Here is a 16,726-nt window from a genome sequence, read left to right on the forward strand (position 1 = left end):
TAGTGTAAATGATAGTTAGGTCAGCGAATTCTCAATAAATAAAAATCCGTTTGTAATAATGACGTATTTGGCTAACTACCAAATGATTTCGGGACTTTTCTCTCTTTTTCTTTTTGGAAGAAAGGTTGCGCGATACAATAAAGATAACAACGTGATGTGTGTCTTCCACACCGCGTTTTCCTTTTTTCCCTATGTCGATGGAGCGTGACGTCATAGTCGATATACTATTAAATTCATTGATTGAATTCACGCATAATTATGAAGTGACTGGATCTTAATTTTTAAGAATAAATCAATTTCAGCTTTTAAAACTAAATATACCTTAAAAATAAAATATTATCGAGGGAAATTATCTATATGTGGAAAACATTAAAAAATACATAAATTACTTAAAAAACTTGCAATAAAAATAAATTAGAGTAGGATAAAAATTTGACATTCAATTGCTTTAAAAGTTAACAGACAAAATGAGTCGTCTTTCTTATTTTCCTAGCTAATTTATTTTTTATACGGCTCTTATTTAATTTATTAATATAATTTAGTGGAATGAATGTTCGAGTACGTAATTTTTTTTTGGTAACTTAGTAATTACCCTAATGAACCTCATGAATATTTATCAGTCTATCCATAAAAAATGGTTTAGTATCTACATAGTTGCCGTTGAATTGATTAAATTCGTCTTCCATTTTCTTTCAAAAGCTTATAAATTCTGTAGATGGTTGAATTAATACCTCTTGATATAGTTTGTAGCCATGCACTAGACGGAACATTAAGATATGAGGTATGGATTCCTAATGTTGATAATTTGGGGAGGAGATTTTAGGCCACATACCACGCAATGTAATAAATCCCTGTTAAATAATAACTGCTTTCTTGGTTATGTAAATGTTCAGGAGTAGATTATTGAATCACACTGATATACAATGAATCCCTGGACTTATAAAATTGAACTTATCATTTGTTGGCATCATCATGGATAGATAAGCTGGGCGTAGCTTGAAGCATGTAATAAAAAAATCAAAGGTAATTATCCATATAGATTATATATCCCAAACTTCACCTTATAAATGAAATTGTGATTGACATAAGTTATTTCTGCGTTATCAAAGAAACTGAAGAACTATTTTTTTTAATGTAATACTTCTATCAATAGCTACTTGAGAGCATATTTTTCCACCCTCGTTCACACAAAATTAAACAAACAATTTCCAATCTTATAAATGGAGTTGCCATATTAGTCAAGGAAAAACTAAGATTATAGATTAAAAAAGAAAAAAACAAATGGTGCATGTGATTTTTCTTTTTTTTGTCCATTATTTAATAAGTCGTCGTGGGGCTGACTTCTCCTCTGAAGTAAGCATTCTCGCCTATCTTTGTTATTAATTTAAAAAGAATACATAATAAAAAATATATGAGTTTAAATATAATTATGATATTTTTTCCGCACTAACACAATTTTAAATGTAGAAGGTTCTCTACTTTATAGCAGTAATTCATTTTCCTCCCTCCCCTAAAAAAACAATAACGTTTGCTTTAATGTGAAGATACTCTTTATATTGCCGTCAATTGCTTTAGATTTTAAAAAAATCACACTATAATTAAGTTTAGTTAGTAAGAATTGATCTTCACTAAATATTACTTCACCATAGGCTTTGACTCTTGAAATATACCTTAAATACCTACAACGTATCAAGTTTTGGACTTGGAATTAAACTCCTTGGTTGAAAGCACTCTAAGATTTGAATGTTTTATTTAAAACAAAATAAAAATATTATTTTTTTTAAAGCATCAATACAAAACAAATGAATGATATTCTATGGATATAAGTTATATCTTTGTGCAGGTTATTTTTTATCTAAATTGAATGTTGTAAAACAAAAATCAATCAATTCTAAAAGGTTAGTTGACATGTATACCAAACATATTTCAATTTTGAGATTGATGGAAGTAGAAAGTGATTGATTTTGAAATTCAGCGAACTTTTTTTATGTAAGTAGATTTGCATAGTTTTGATATTGATGATGAAATTGAAGAAAAAAACATAGATCTAATGTACAGGTATTGCTTACTATAAAAATATATTCAATCCAACCTCAAAATTCAAAATTCTTCCAATACAAAAAAAAAAAACAAAAAAAAAAAACGTATGGTTGACAAATAATTAAATATTACTTAAATTTTAAAATATCAACGTATGAAACTGTAATAGAATGAACTAGTGATGCCAAGTGTCAAAAGTTATTCGCAGATAACATGGCTCGATTCTGGTCCAAAGAGATATGGCTCCCTTCCTCACCAAATTTGAATCTACGTCTTTTCCATATGTATGGGTACTTTGGAGAGGGAAACCAAGAGGATCTCACACCCAAATATGGACTCACTGAAGTCCTCTATAGTGGTTGCATGGGATAACTTGTCAGAGGAGTTTGTCATCAACTCCTGCATGGCCTTCAGGCGACATGTAAAGGCTGTGATCGAAAATGAAAGGGGCCATATTGAGTGAAAAAAGTTTTTCAAAAATCTTGTCTACATGTTTTCTTAACATTATTTTTTTGCCTATTATTGAATATATAAAATGATTGATATATTTTTAAATCCATCTCTCGAGTCCACGTTTTGCTTCCCTACCCTGTTGTATACCTCATTGTCAAATTTATAATCCTGTCTGTTTTGCCAAGCAGTCATAATTCAAAATCAAAATTCTGACAAGCCTGATTCCATGACGGCATAACCTTGTATTTCTATTAACCTTGATCTGATCTAGGCATTATTTTTAAAGTTGATATAAATTACGTGAAGTGCATTCATTTGACCAAGTATTTATTTAGGCGAGCTTCTTTTCAGCGTTGTTTAATTCAGTAAGATTTTTGTACAGCAAACAAAAAGTAGGCCGTTTTTGTGTAATTGGTAATCTGAAGAACTAATTTTCTTTTCCTTAGAATGGCTCATATCGTCATATGTGACTACGAACATTTCTTCTATTTGATTTTACACACAGCTCTAGGGAGTGATGACGTCCAATAATTATGTACTTCATCTTGTATTATTTACTATATGAAAATGTTGCTGAAATGAAGGACGCTGAAAAAAAGCGCGCTCAAATAAATAATTTCTAAAATTAATAGGTGACACTCTCTGAAATTAACGTTTCTCAAATGAACGGACACAATGGTTAGGATACTTCCTACTCTAAGAAACCGAGTATCGAAATTACGCATATTGAGTTCAAGAGAATAATGTCTCCCGAGTGCGTTGGCCATTAAACTACGTTATTTTATTTTTATTTAGTTATAAAAAGGATTTTTTGCGAGTTATTTAAGTGCAATTAATGGTGTCAGACAGGGCCTAATCAGAATACTTCCTTTATTTTAATGGAAGATAATTAATAATAGTTGAAGAATACAAATTCTATCCCGACTCTTTTTTATAAAGCAAAATAATTCTAGTTTACTTTTGTGTTGATGGACTACATATTATGTAATTTTATTCTTTTTATTTTTGTGATTTCCAATACTCATCATCTTGCATCATTTCTAACATTAATGTACATATCACTATTAATTATGAAATTAATACAGTAAACATAGTCAATGAATTCTATTATTTTGTGAAGGTGATTATAAATCATAAATAACATAACGTAAAATTATTTATGAGGAGTAAATAGCACATCTATAAATGAATTGCACAAGTCAACGAAAAAAAGTGTTTAAATACCATATTCAATTTTGTAGCAATACTTGGTGAGCTAATCATGAATCTACAATTAGTTTTTTCGAATCAAATCTGGTTTTCTAAAAAAATTAATTAATTTTTTGGGGGGGATTTTCCCCCTTTTTATGAGTTTGATCCAAATTTTGAGCATTACAAGATCCACAATCCACATAAAAGCTAATTTATTTTTTCCAAAATGTTTTTTAATGTCAAATATGCCAGATATTTTATATGCAATCATCAAATCTTGAGAAAATATTAAAAACATCATATTTTAAGGGTTTTGTTTAAAAATGAATAACACCTGACATGCCAAAAGAATTTATTTGAAGCATAAATAATAATTAGATTAGATAATTTGGTATTAAGAGGTCTGTAGCAATTTTAATTTCATTGAGCATATCATCAATAATAATACCAGTACATATAGATAAACCTACTTTTTACCTATATACATATATTTGCGTTATAGGATACTTTACCGAAAACCCTTATTGCTAAATGTCACTTTGCACCTTGTTGAAATGACCAGATTGCTGAAGAAACGCATTGCCGAAAAAAAAAAATAAACAAATTTGATGACGATTCACACAACAATACAATTTAATTATCTACTTAACTAATCCAATAACAAACACATATTATATATAGAGTCAGAGATGACCTCAGGATAGTGATCGATTCATTTGCATTGTCCATTAAGTAACAATCATTACACTCCTTCTCTTCTTTAAACTTTAACGACTTTAAACGTCACAATGACAATTGTTCAAAATAATTTTATATACAGAATTATTCTATTATACTTATAATTTGAATATCTGATAATTCTAATTCTCTTAATATGATAATAACGATGGATCAGAAAATTGACAATATTTTATACCGTTATACTACATAATATACTAATCGCACTATATCAATCCGGTTAAGTAAGGCAATCCCCAAAGTCTCATCATAGCAACCCCCTCCCCCAAATACTCTTAGCATTAACTCTTATAACCTTAGTATTATTATTATGAATTAGAAAAATATATTATGTTCAAATAACGTAGCATCATCATTTCTGCATTAAAAAAATTATGTAGACGAGAAGTCAATTTTTATTTTTGTTAGAAAAATTACCAAATCGACATTTACGGAAACTTTTTTCCACTAATTTTACAAAAAAAAAAAAAGAAGTTAATAACATTTATTGGTATTGTGAAGAGAAACACAAACCAACAAATATTTTTCCCGTACTTGCCAAACCAAAAAAGTTATGGAGAATAATATTCTCCATAAGTTGTTTTTTGAAGCGCCAATGACTTATTGCTTAAAAACTAAACCCCGTATCTAGTCTCTTTGAGCTGCAAAAAAAGGTTTTGGGGTTTTGAGTATAGCATAAGCCCCCATCATATGACCTCCCCAAAAATCGCTACCCCCGTCTTAGCCTGTCCAAGCTCAAAACAGGGACACACATCTTCCTCCTCCTCCGTTTTTTTTCCTACCTAGCAACAGTATTTATTTTTCATTCTACTATTAAAAATTAGAAGGGAAGGGGAGATTGAATTAGCCAGTTAATTCGTATTGGATGAACAATTATGAAAATTAAATCTGTTCAATAATTTTCAAGTAGTACCATGAAGAGGAGATTGTATTAAGGAGTTAATTCTTTTTGGATTGCTGCAATTCAAAGGAACACTTATAAGAATTTAATCTGTTTAATAAAGCTAAATAGTGACATTGTATAACTAGTTTGACATATTACTTTGGTAATACAGCATTGGATACTAGGCTGGATGCTAAATTATTTGGAACTAAAATGAGTTTAAAGTTGTTATATTGTTGGTGCATGTATTAAGTGGTCTTTACTTTAGGAAAATTAGGAATAGGTTAGTTAATTAACATGGGGTTGAAAAGGGTTCAATTTACAGAGGTTATTATAATAAACTTTTTATTTGTGATAATAAAAAACCTCAACAAAAAAATCAAAAAAAATATTATTAATAAGTTTGGTTAAGTTACATACTGAGAGGATTGTTACGTAGCTATCTGTTGATTTTTTTTATTGTTACTGATTTTTTGGTATCTTTACAATTTATTGGTTTATCTTCAATACATGAGGAACTGTGTGAGTATCGCCGTACACAATACCTGTTTAGGAGTAATTCTGAAAAACATAACCTTTTTTTTATCAAACCCAGGAGGCCACCATTTTTTATTTTATTTTTTTTGCGTTCTTGTGTTTTTTAATTATTGATCTACTCCTTTTTTTTCTGCCTAGCAACAGCTTTTGTTCTCTTTTCAATCTACTATCAAAAATAAGAAGGGAAGGGGTATTAGCCAGTTAATTTGTCTTGGATTAACACTTATGAGAATTCAATCTGTTAAATAATTTTTCAGGTGCAGATTAGTTTATTGACATCACATCACACTTTCATTATCATCCTCCACGCGTCCGTGGAACGTGCAGGCTCATACTAGTATGTATAGGGATAATTTATTATCACGGAGTTTTAAAAATGTATGTACTTAACCTCAAGAAATTTACCCCTTCAAAAAAAACAACAACAATATTGCTGCTGAACTAGATATTTTATAAACAAATTATCTCTTGATAATGAAACCTTAATGATTCATTCTCCAAATAAATTCATTTGGTGTAAAAAAAAATGATAAATTAAGGCGTTATTCCTATTCATACAAAACCCTTAAAATATGGTGGTTTTTAACCTTTAAATTGAATTTTCTCAGAATTGAATGATCGCATATAAAATATAAACACATATTTTAAATCAGAAAATAAAAAAAAATAAAAATAGAATTACCTTAATGTGTATTATTAGTTTTTTTATCAAATGTGGGTTCAAACCTAAAAAAAAGGTACGAATACTCAAAAAATTCAAATCAAAGATTATCGAAAACAATTGTTTTCCTACTGCCATGAAAGATACATTAATCTAAGTAATTGCCCTGAAGCCTCATACAAAATCAAAGATTTGATTTTCTTATTTGAACCTTTAAAACTTTTTATAACCATTAGAGGATTTAGAAAAGTCTAGCATATCAGAATATATGTAGATATTCAAATTGATTGACAGTAAAATTATCAATAAATGCTCAATAATATGTATACATAATAATATATTTTTTAAATGTTATCAACCTCTCAAAATTTTGGTTCGGTTTAGATATCGACTTCTTAAATTATTTTCTTGGATTGGAGTTTACTACCTAAAATTTTGATCTAGAATGTACGTGTAATCCAACATAGAATGATCATTATGTGTACAAGCATATCATTGATAACATTCACCAATTACATGTGTGCACATAGTCATGCAAATTATAAATAATTGTTTAAATCCCTCAATGTAATTGAAAGGTGAATATTATAGGAATATAAAACAATTTTTTTTAACCTATTGGATTAGTTTGATGGTAAATATCAATTGATTTTACATTCTTTCTGTAACATTTAAAAAAATTTATTTTAATATCTCTAGAATTCCATACAATAATAAATCCTTAAGCAGAGTTTTTGGAGCCGCTTATAAAATAATAATTGTACTTGGCAAGATTGTTAACATGTTGTGTTGTTTTTGTTGAGCCTCAAAATAAGTATAAACATCCTTTCAAATTGTAAAAGCCACTTGTTTAAGCCAAGGATATTGATGGTCTGATAAAACTAACAGCATTTTGGATTAAGAAATACACAGGAGCGTATCTAGAATTTTACTTTTTGATAGAAGTTTTGAGATTATATGATATAATTTTTTTTTATTTATCTACCTTTCTATTATAAATACATTTAATTTTTTTTTCTTTTATTAAATATTCAAAATGTTGACAATATAATTTCACAATTTGTTTTACAACACCCGCTGTCTTTTACATAAATTTTACTAATATCACATATAATTTGTGAGTGTAAAAGTTTGCAGTTTGTCATTTTGATAAATAGATATAATCATTCCATAAAAATTTATCAAGACTACAAAAGGAAGCACTAATGTATGACATTCATTTTTGATTGATATGATATAGATAAATAGATTACATTTATTGATTTATTTTATAAAAAATAAAATATACCATTCTACAAGTATAGTAGGTTTTTTTTAAAGGACATGTATGCTGGGTACAAATTATAACCTGAACATTCTGTCGGTGAAAGTTACAATTTATAAGTCTTATGATTTCATATTTAATTAACACTGACCACTTAAATTACCAGCATATTCAGACTATTAGTAAATTTTATGTATGGAACATCTAATGAAATTGTAATAATTGCACTATACTAAATACTGAAGAAGAACTATAAATTCTTTTTTCTCAGTAAATAGTTATGCAGATTGATTATTAAATACTCTTCGGGATTTCTATATTTTTCCCCACCAAATTGCTTAATCTTGTCGTTAGAAGGATATTGGATCATTAAAACCAAAAACGCTATCTAGGTGGTCCAGTCTCGTTCCTTAGACATTTTTTACTTTTAATAAGCATATTCGTGGGCAATAATAAAATAAAGAAGTTTCCAACTCCTTCCTGCAAATTTCTTATTCATGACCTTCCATTGTTGCAAAAGTATTGGCTCATCGAAAAAGTGCTAAAACCATCCGGTTTCTTTTAAGAAAACAAGTTATAAAATTATAATTTTAGGGGTATTATATGGAAAAAGTCATTCTTTTTTTATGAAAATATCTAAAAATAGTCAATCCATTACTTTGAGTTATCTAAAAGAATTTTCAATTTTGACAATAATTCAAAAATCAAGATTTAAAAAAAATCAAATTTTTCGATTTTGACCAATTTCCATGCAAATGAAAAACAAAAAAAAAACATATTCGTTCTTAGAGAAGGATCCTAATTTTAAAAAAATCAGATAAAATCAGACCATGCAATAACTTAGTCGTTGTTTTACTTGCGTTAATTTAATTAAAACAATTTAATAAGAGAGTCCATTTTACCCTCCTTTCTCTTTTCCTTGTTAATCTATACTGATTTTTATTTATGAACGTTTGGGATTAAATGTATGGATCTTTTTACTGCTCATAGATTTGATAACGTTTTCATTTCTAGATGTCTCTTTTATCCAGTTAAGATATTTATTTATTACAAGCTTTCTCTTTAATAAAAAACAACATTTCTTTGTTTATCTAAGTATGTATGTATTTTGATTATACGTACTATATTACATATACATAACGCATGTTCCAGTCCAACAATTTTTCTTTTGAATAGCAAATACATTTCCAGTGTATTAATATCTGTTCTTTTTAATTTTTTTTTTTTTTAAATATGTTGACTTGGATAACTATCAAGAACAAAGTATTTCCCAAAAGGCTTTTCTTGCGTTAATTTGGCAATCTATCATCCCAAATGATCAAAGTCTGCAATCATATGGATCAAAGTTCATGGGGAAATCACTTTATCTCTTCTCCTTGCACTTTCAAGTACAAAAATCGAGGTTGTACCAAAGATCAAACTCTTATAACAAATCTGCAAAACCCAGACTCCAATAGTTCGAAAATCCATCAATCCAATCAACTTACAACTTCTCTTCTTAGTTAGTAAATTAAATCCTGTTAGGCATTTACTTCAATAGAGTTTATTCTCTTTCATCTTTCTATCAAACAAGTTTTTCAATTAAGTTATAATCAATAAGTGACATCATGAAAACCCCTAGCTTATTAATTGTCTTCCAGAACCTTGTGTCAATCATTAAGTTGATTATATAAAGTAGAACCCGGTTAAGGCGTCAACGCTTAATATGTTTATTGTAAACATTTACAAAAGCCCAGAATTAGTTGTTTTTTTTTCTTTTGATAATTACAGGTGTTATTCGTGGCCGAACAGTCTTCATTCTATTCTATCTCTCCTTCTTTTGATCCAAGAATAGTTTGGATGTCCGCTCAATGAAATCTTATCTGGCGAGTCGGTACTTGGTCTCAAACTTCTTGGCATAGTCCATAGTATCATAGATAATCAGTGAAAAGAACCCCCCTTCTATAGTATAATTTATTAAATTCTGGCATATTTAACCCAATACTTTTCTTTTAAAAGAAGTACTATTTATCATTGGAAGTAAATCGTTTAATATTAACAATTTTATAAAATATAAAACTTAGTACATGATTCAGAATGATTTATTCGTTCTAGTTGATTTATATTCAACTTTCAATGTCCAGAGAAAAAGATATTGTCAAACAAAAGTTGTTATTTCATGATAGTTTCCACTTAGTATGATATAAACATCAAGGAACTTTTAATAGGATTCGGAAATTCTTTTGATGATATATGATCAATCTGCTGATCACATCAAAGTCTCCAAGCCCTAAGACATATGACCTCTGTCGATGGAATCCTTCGTTAAATTTGGGAATAGCAAGACTTTTACAATTTTGTTTGCATTAATTGAATGACTGGCTGGGATTAGATTAAAGTTAACGCACTTGGGACATTTTTCAAGGGGAATACATTTTTTTGAACATAGCATTTTTATGTTATCCTTCAATAAAATGCCAATGGAATTAAGAGATTATTGAAGTGAGTATTGTTGTCATTCTTTTTTTTGTAAACTAGGCAAAAAAGCGTTAGTTTCACCACCAAAAAAATTAATTAACAAGGTTATGAGTGTCATTCCATGTCAAGTGTACACTCTCTCACGACACCGTCACCGATTTTGATAATTCTTTGTGTGGGTATTTATCATATCAAAAGAGCACTACTTCTGAAATTTTAGACTTATGCGAGCACAAGGTCCTGTTTTGGAGTCCCTCAAAGTTTTTTTTTTTTTGAGGGATACTCGAAATTCGGTGGGCATAACTCCACTCAAACTTAAATAATTTCTAAAATGTTTCCATTAAAACACTCACAGGAGTAAGTGCTTTAATATAAATTATATAAAAAAAAATATTTATGCCAAAGTACCATGTAATCATTATTGCAAAATATTAATAATGGCGCCCCAGCTATACTTCAAGTTTGACTTTAGCAATTTTTAGTTGGAAGTTTAACCTACTCATACATTATGGGTATGATATAAATATATTTCATTTGAGTTCTAACTACTGATTTTTTAACGTCTTACAAAACTCATAACTCGATTAATAGACAATAAATTGTGATAAATATTCGAAGTTTATATCTGTATTCAGTTTTTTTAGGGAAGATATAATTTTATGCTATATTAGCAAATATGGTTTTTTTAATACATAGATGTACGTACAATGATTTGAAATGCAATTCTCAGTTAAGTTCTGCTGACACAGCTTTTATATGTATATAGAGATTAGATAAAGAAAATTGATTTGACATTTCTAGGATCTACGTATTATGATTTTTTTATATCCTTCTTATTGATTTCCTATTTATTTATGTACTTAGGTACAATGAATCATCTTCTTTTGCCAGATATTTTTCATTTGAAAGTCAGAAGAGAAAAATAAAAGAAAGTGCCTTCATAGAAAAAAACACAAAATTACCTCATATCGCAGTTGATCAAAAGTATGCTTAGACTATATGATATTTAAAAAAATCCAATTTCATTTTTGTTGAATCGAGCTTGTGGCTTATATTCAAATTGCATTTAACCCTAATTAAACCGCAATTCGTAGTTAACCCCCGTTACACCTTTTCATATCCCAACACGTGTACCTTCTTGGGATGTTTATCGATCTCAACATTAAAGTGGTTCTTTTAGCAATATATAACTTTATTTAATATAAGTAGTAGTTATAAATGATTAGGGATGTGAATATTGGCTAAATTAAGATGAGTATAAAAACCCTGCCTGAGAGACATATGATTAGAGTTTTAAACTTTCAATGTTAAAAAAAATCTTCCAAAAATTAATATGGTAGCCTTGACAATTTTAGGAATGTTTAGAAAGAGAGTAGGTTATCGAAAATGACGTTTCATTAGATTAGCTACAATCCGCTGAGAGATGAAGGATATGTACACAAATCACACTCCGTATCTAACAAGGCCATAGCCAGAAATTCCTTTGATGTCAATCCTTAATTCTACTCTGAGTCTAACAAGGTCTTACACTTATACATCCCTAACAAATCATCAGATTTATTCTCCGTCGTTTATGAGGATACACACTTTAAATTTAGATTTTCTCTCCTCAAAAATGAAAGTATACATACTGTTGGCAGCTTTAGAAAATATAACATTTCTCAGATTGCCAACTACAAAAAATCTCGCACGCCAAAAATGCCTAGACTTTCCAACTCTATATATGATTTTAAAAGTATCTGTGAACTTATTAAATTCTTTTTTACAATTATATTTTACAGCTGTGAGTTTCTAAATCAATAAATTATTATCAAACAAGTCAGGCTCCATACAGAATAGGACATTTCCCACCCCCTTCTATCTTATCTTTTCAATTTTCAATAATAAAAACGCATAGTAAACATTCTTCGAAACATCAATAATTAATTGTATAATTTATTAATAACTCAGAAACTAATAAAGTACGATCCCAAAAAATTTTATACAGGATGTATATGATAAATTATTAATTTATATAGAAAGTGGAGCAAAACTATGATACACACAAGATACTACAAGTATTCTTTAGTCTCTGGAGTGGATAAACAGATCAGGGAAGCAACAGAGTGTTGAAAGATTAAGACATAAGATTCACTAACTGCTGGGGGGGAGGGAATGGTATCGTACTCAAACGGCTCAAACTCGAGTAGTGTTTAAGTCTCATTAAACTCATACGACTTATTCAGACTCGAATAGAAATGACTGGTGAACTGTTCTGTGACCTAATCCTTTTAATGTATGCAGCAATATTCATTGTATCTCTCAACCTTTCATAGTAAGGAAAACGATCTTATATTAACCGGTAGCTACTAGCTGGCCAATGTCGCCATTATATCCGACTGCCTGACCCTACTAACACTAGTAGTAGAGATATGTGCACTACATAATTATATATAATAATTGGAGTTGAAGAAAGAAATCCCCATTCAAAGCACAAATAAGTTGTATGAGTATACAAATCAGCAGCGGGTAAAACCACATAGGATTTGTTGATGTTTTTTTGGAATAGCATTGTGAATTGTTTAATTTATAGAATACGTCATATATTTTTCCATTTTTTGCAAAATTCGATTCAAGAATTGTCCCCGTAGCCAGAGCAATATCCATGGAGGGGCACTCCAAATTTTAGAAGGGCTGGGTCCATGACTTGGATTTTTCTTTGTAGGCTTACTAGCATGGGTTGATATAGGTTCATTCTTGAATTGAAAAAAAATTAAAATTAGGATTTTGTTTTTGGAAAATAGAATTTATTTGACATTTATGTATTTATCATTCCTTTCAGTAGTCACAGGCCTGGGGGACATTTAAAGATAAATCATTTATTAAGATCAAAAAATTGATGCAATCCCAATTATGCAGTTGTAGTAGAGTATGATTTGAATTTTGTTTATATTTAATTTCCCTGAGCAAGCGTTTTGATGGGAACATAGGCATTCGTGCCTCCCGTAGTTACAGGACTGAGTATATGTATTATACCTAATTGAAGAATGGGAATATAGTATAACAACAAGTGTTCTCCTTTCTTACTACAAAACTATTTTCCTTCCTTTGTTTCTTTAATGAAAGGAATCCCTGGACCGAGGTAAGTAACATATGGGGGAGAAGGGAGTAAGGTACATAATAGGAGTCCCTAATGAAGACGAAGCATCAAACTCCTCTTTCTTCTCCTCTTCTCTTCTTCTTGGACGAGATATAACCATCCATGTCTAAGTATGATATACAGCTCCAGCTTACTAAATTTGATTGAAAGCAGAAGTAATAATAATAAGGGTTTCGAAAGCCATTGCAAGTCAACTGAACAAAAGAGCGGGAGAAGGGGAGGGGGGAGAAATACGAGCAAACGCTTACCGGCTTTCAAAAAGGCAAGAAGAGGGTACTTAGAGCATATTATTATTATATCAGTTGGATATATGTAGATAGATAGATATTTGGTTCCGTTTATTTCCTTGGTTCGTCCTTTGACAGGCAACATTTCGTCATTCGTTTCAAAGAAAGAAGGAAAAAAATAGTAGTACAAATGTATCAGGAATGCTATTAAGTCCAGTGTGGGTGTGAAAACAAGTGATTAAGAATCAAAATAAAAGTAATAATATATAATTGTCGTCATCATGAAAGAAGAGGTCAATGCTAATATTCGGAAAGGATTATGGTAAGATTCATCAAATGATTAATTATTATTTTTGTAAAGACTCTACGAAGGGAAGATGCTTCAAGGGACATTGTGTTGAATGGATATCGATTCATTGTATTTTGTAATTAGGACCGGCTTCAGTGCGCGTGGGGCCTAGGAGAAACTTAAATGTGTGGGAGCATTTTCTTTATTTCCTCTTTTAAAAAATGTTTTCAACATTAAAAAAAAATATTATTACATTTTATTTTTTGATGGAGACATCTTCTAACCCAGGACATGAAAGAAAAATTCGATGGCACGTATATTTATTCAATAAGACTACGTACTGTTTACTATATAAATACTTGCACTCTAATATTTCTTTCATTGCTTGGGGTAGAAGAGGTCTTTCATTTTTTGAATGACATTTAAAAAAAAGGCAAAGCCATCACATTGTCTTTTTAATCAATAATGTCCAAATTTCATTAATTCACTTTTTTTTAAATCTAATTTATTTTCTTCTTTATTTAAATATTCTGCAGGGATCCCCAGTTACATAAGGGTCCTGGTTCAATTTAATATAATTAAATCAACCTTATACCATGGAATAGTTAAATGTGGGATTTCGTAGGTCTAAAAATCCCTATAAATTCCGATATCCCAAGAGAAAAACTAGCATCTATATTATTATACTGCATTTAAGGACATTTTAAAGAACGGTATGAAAAATGATCAAAATGGGTTCATAAAAAAAACAGTCATTGTCTAAAGATTTAATGAGTTAATAAAAACCATATTCCCAATAGTATATTGGGAAAAAGTACAAGTTGTGAAAAAATATTACATGGAAATTAAGAAATACATAAGTATAATCTATGCATATATCCAATATTAGAATCCCATGAACAGACGCAGAGACCATGCGTGCAAAATATTCCAGAAGATGTAGTGTGTACTAGCTGCAAGTCAGTGACGAGGCGTCTCCGCATAATATTGGTGCATTCTAATAGGACAATATTAAACCTGTGAAAAAATATTACTACATATTCTAATACAAACTGTGACATTTTTTTTTTTGATGTGATTCTAGTTCTGGACCACCCTGTATATTTCATTACTGATTCATAACCTGAAACAGATCCATTATCTAGAATAGGAGAAACATTTTTCAAATAATATGTAGTTCAAATTTACATAAATATATCAACTATTTGTACTATGGTCCGGAAATTTTGTACCAGTCCAAGTAATTTTTTTTAGACCAATTTCATTCGATCCCTTGACCGGTCTTGAGGACAAGTTTGGTCACATATAGAAATTCGTTCTTGATCGGTCTCATTTTATATAACCTGTCTGGATCAATATTTTAATGAACTGTTTATGACATCAATTGTGATTTTGAAATGAACAAATATCATATTATGACTTCTTTGAAAAAAGATGTGTTTCATTCCAGGTTATTGACCTGTTTCAGACATGAATAAGTCATGGAATATATGTTGTGTACAAGTTACAACTTGTATAAGTATATTATACATGTTACAGTTTGTAGGTGGTCTTATAACGTCTTATTTAATTCAAAATAAGTCATTTTAATTACCAACTATTAATTGATGTTACCATTTCATTTTGATGCATTAAAATTCTCTATTTACTAGTTATATAACTTCATAATTTACCAGATAATACTGATCAATTAGCAGAGGTGGAAAAAATCAAAGTCGAATCTCAAGCTCTTGCCCACCAATCCAAGTCCATGATAATTTTTATCGAGTCCTTAGATTTCTTTGGAGCTCATTTCAAGTTCATAGTTATAGGGTTAAAGTGTAAAGGTACCTAATTATTAAAAATGGGACTGCTATAACATATTTGAACATATTTGTATGGTCTGAGACTGATTATTTGTCCCAGTGCTCCTATTGGTTCCTTCAACTAATCGTATTATTACATGTTTTTCTTTGTATCTTTAGGTATTAAATGAAGCCTCAGTTTTTTATTTCCTCATTCTAATACTATATTTTGCATATATATAGATCAAAAAATATAGCAAATGATACCAATTGGTCCAATGGACAGAGTATAAGCTTATATACTTATTTACAAAACTTAAAACCTATTATGGAAGAAGCTGAGTTATAAAATTTTGCATATTTACAAAGAATAAAGGAGAGCCAATGCAGACTGTTCTCTTTAAAAAATTCAAAAGCTAACGTCAAAGTTGCTTCACTACTAACAAGGAAAAAATAATATTATATTTTAACACAATGTCTTTGTTTTTTTCGATATGAATAGGTTAATATTTAATCAACTATATTTCTGATTTACCCCAATGAATAAATATGGGTAACGTTATCATTTATCAGTAATTTGTCTGATATTTTAAGTATTAAGTCCAAAACAGTATGAAAATTGATTCAATACTACCATATACCCAATTTAATGATGTTATTGATATATGAATATCAAGAAACAATAATGTATACGAGTACAATCCATAGGGTGCCTTTTATTGTCGTTGTTACCATAAGTGTCTTTTGTTCCAATCTGGTCATCACTCAAACATAAATGAATCTAAAGAAATAACTATGACAAATCCTTCCAGATTGGAACTTCATTATCATAAAGGGTGATTGAATAGGCTCGATATTTTCTTCTTTCTCCTAATTTTTATCCTGAATACAAAAAAAAAAAAGTTTTTGCCCACAAATAAACAAATATAAGAAAAATATATTTTCTTTTGAGATTGTACCAAAAGGGTTGTGATTATTATACATACTTATTAATTAATCATAATTACTATATTTCAAGTAAAAAAGAGAAAATGATTAGGAAACTATTTAATTGTAACAAGTC

General features: G+C 29.4%; 1 protein-coding gene across 1 annotated transcript in view; it reads left to right on the forward strand.

Annotated features, from left to right (window-relative positions):
• The first annotated feature begins 13,681 nt into the window (after positions 1-13,681).
• The window catches only part of LOC121118987 (uncharacterized), a 38,314-nt gene continuing 35,269 nt past the window's right edge, over positions 13,682-16,726 (forward strand). The window contains exon 1 of the mRNA XM_040713596.2: positions 13,682-13,912. The gene's annotated coding sequence lies outside the window, so the exon portion shown is untranslated. The remainder of the gene's footprint in view (positions 13,913-16,726) is intronic.

The sequence above is a fragment of the Lepeophtheirus salmonis genome, chromosome 5, assembly GCF_016086655.4.
Source record: "Lepeophtheirus salmonis chromosome 5, UVic_Lsal_1.4, whole genome shotgun sequence".
NCBI lineage: Eukaryota > Metazoa > Arthropoda > Copepoda > Siphonostomatoida > Caligidae > Lepeophtheirus > Lepeophtheirus salmonis.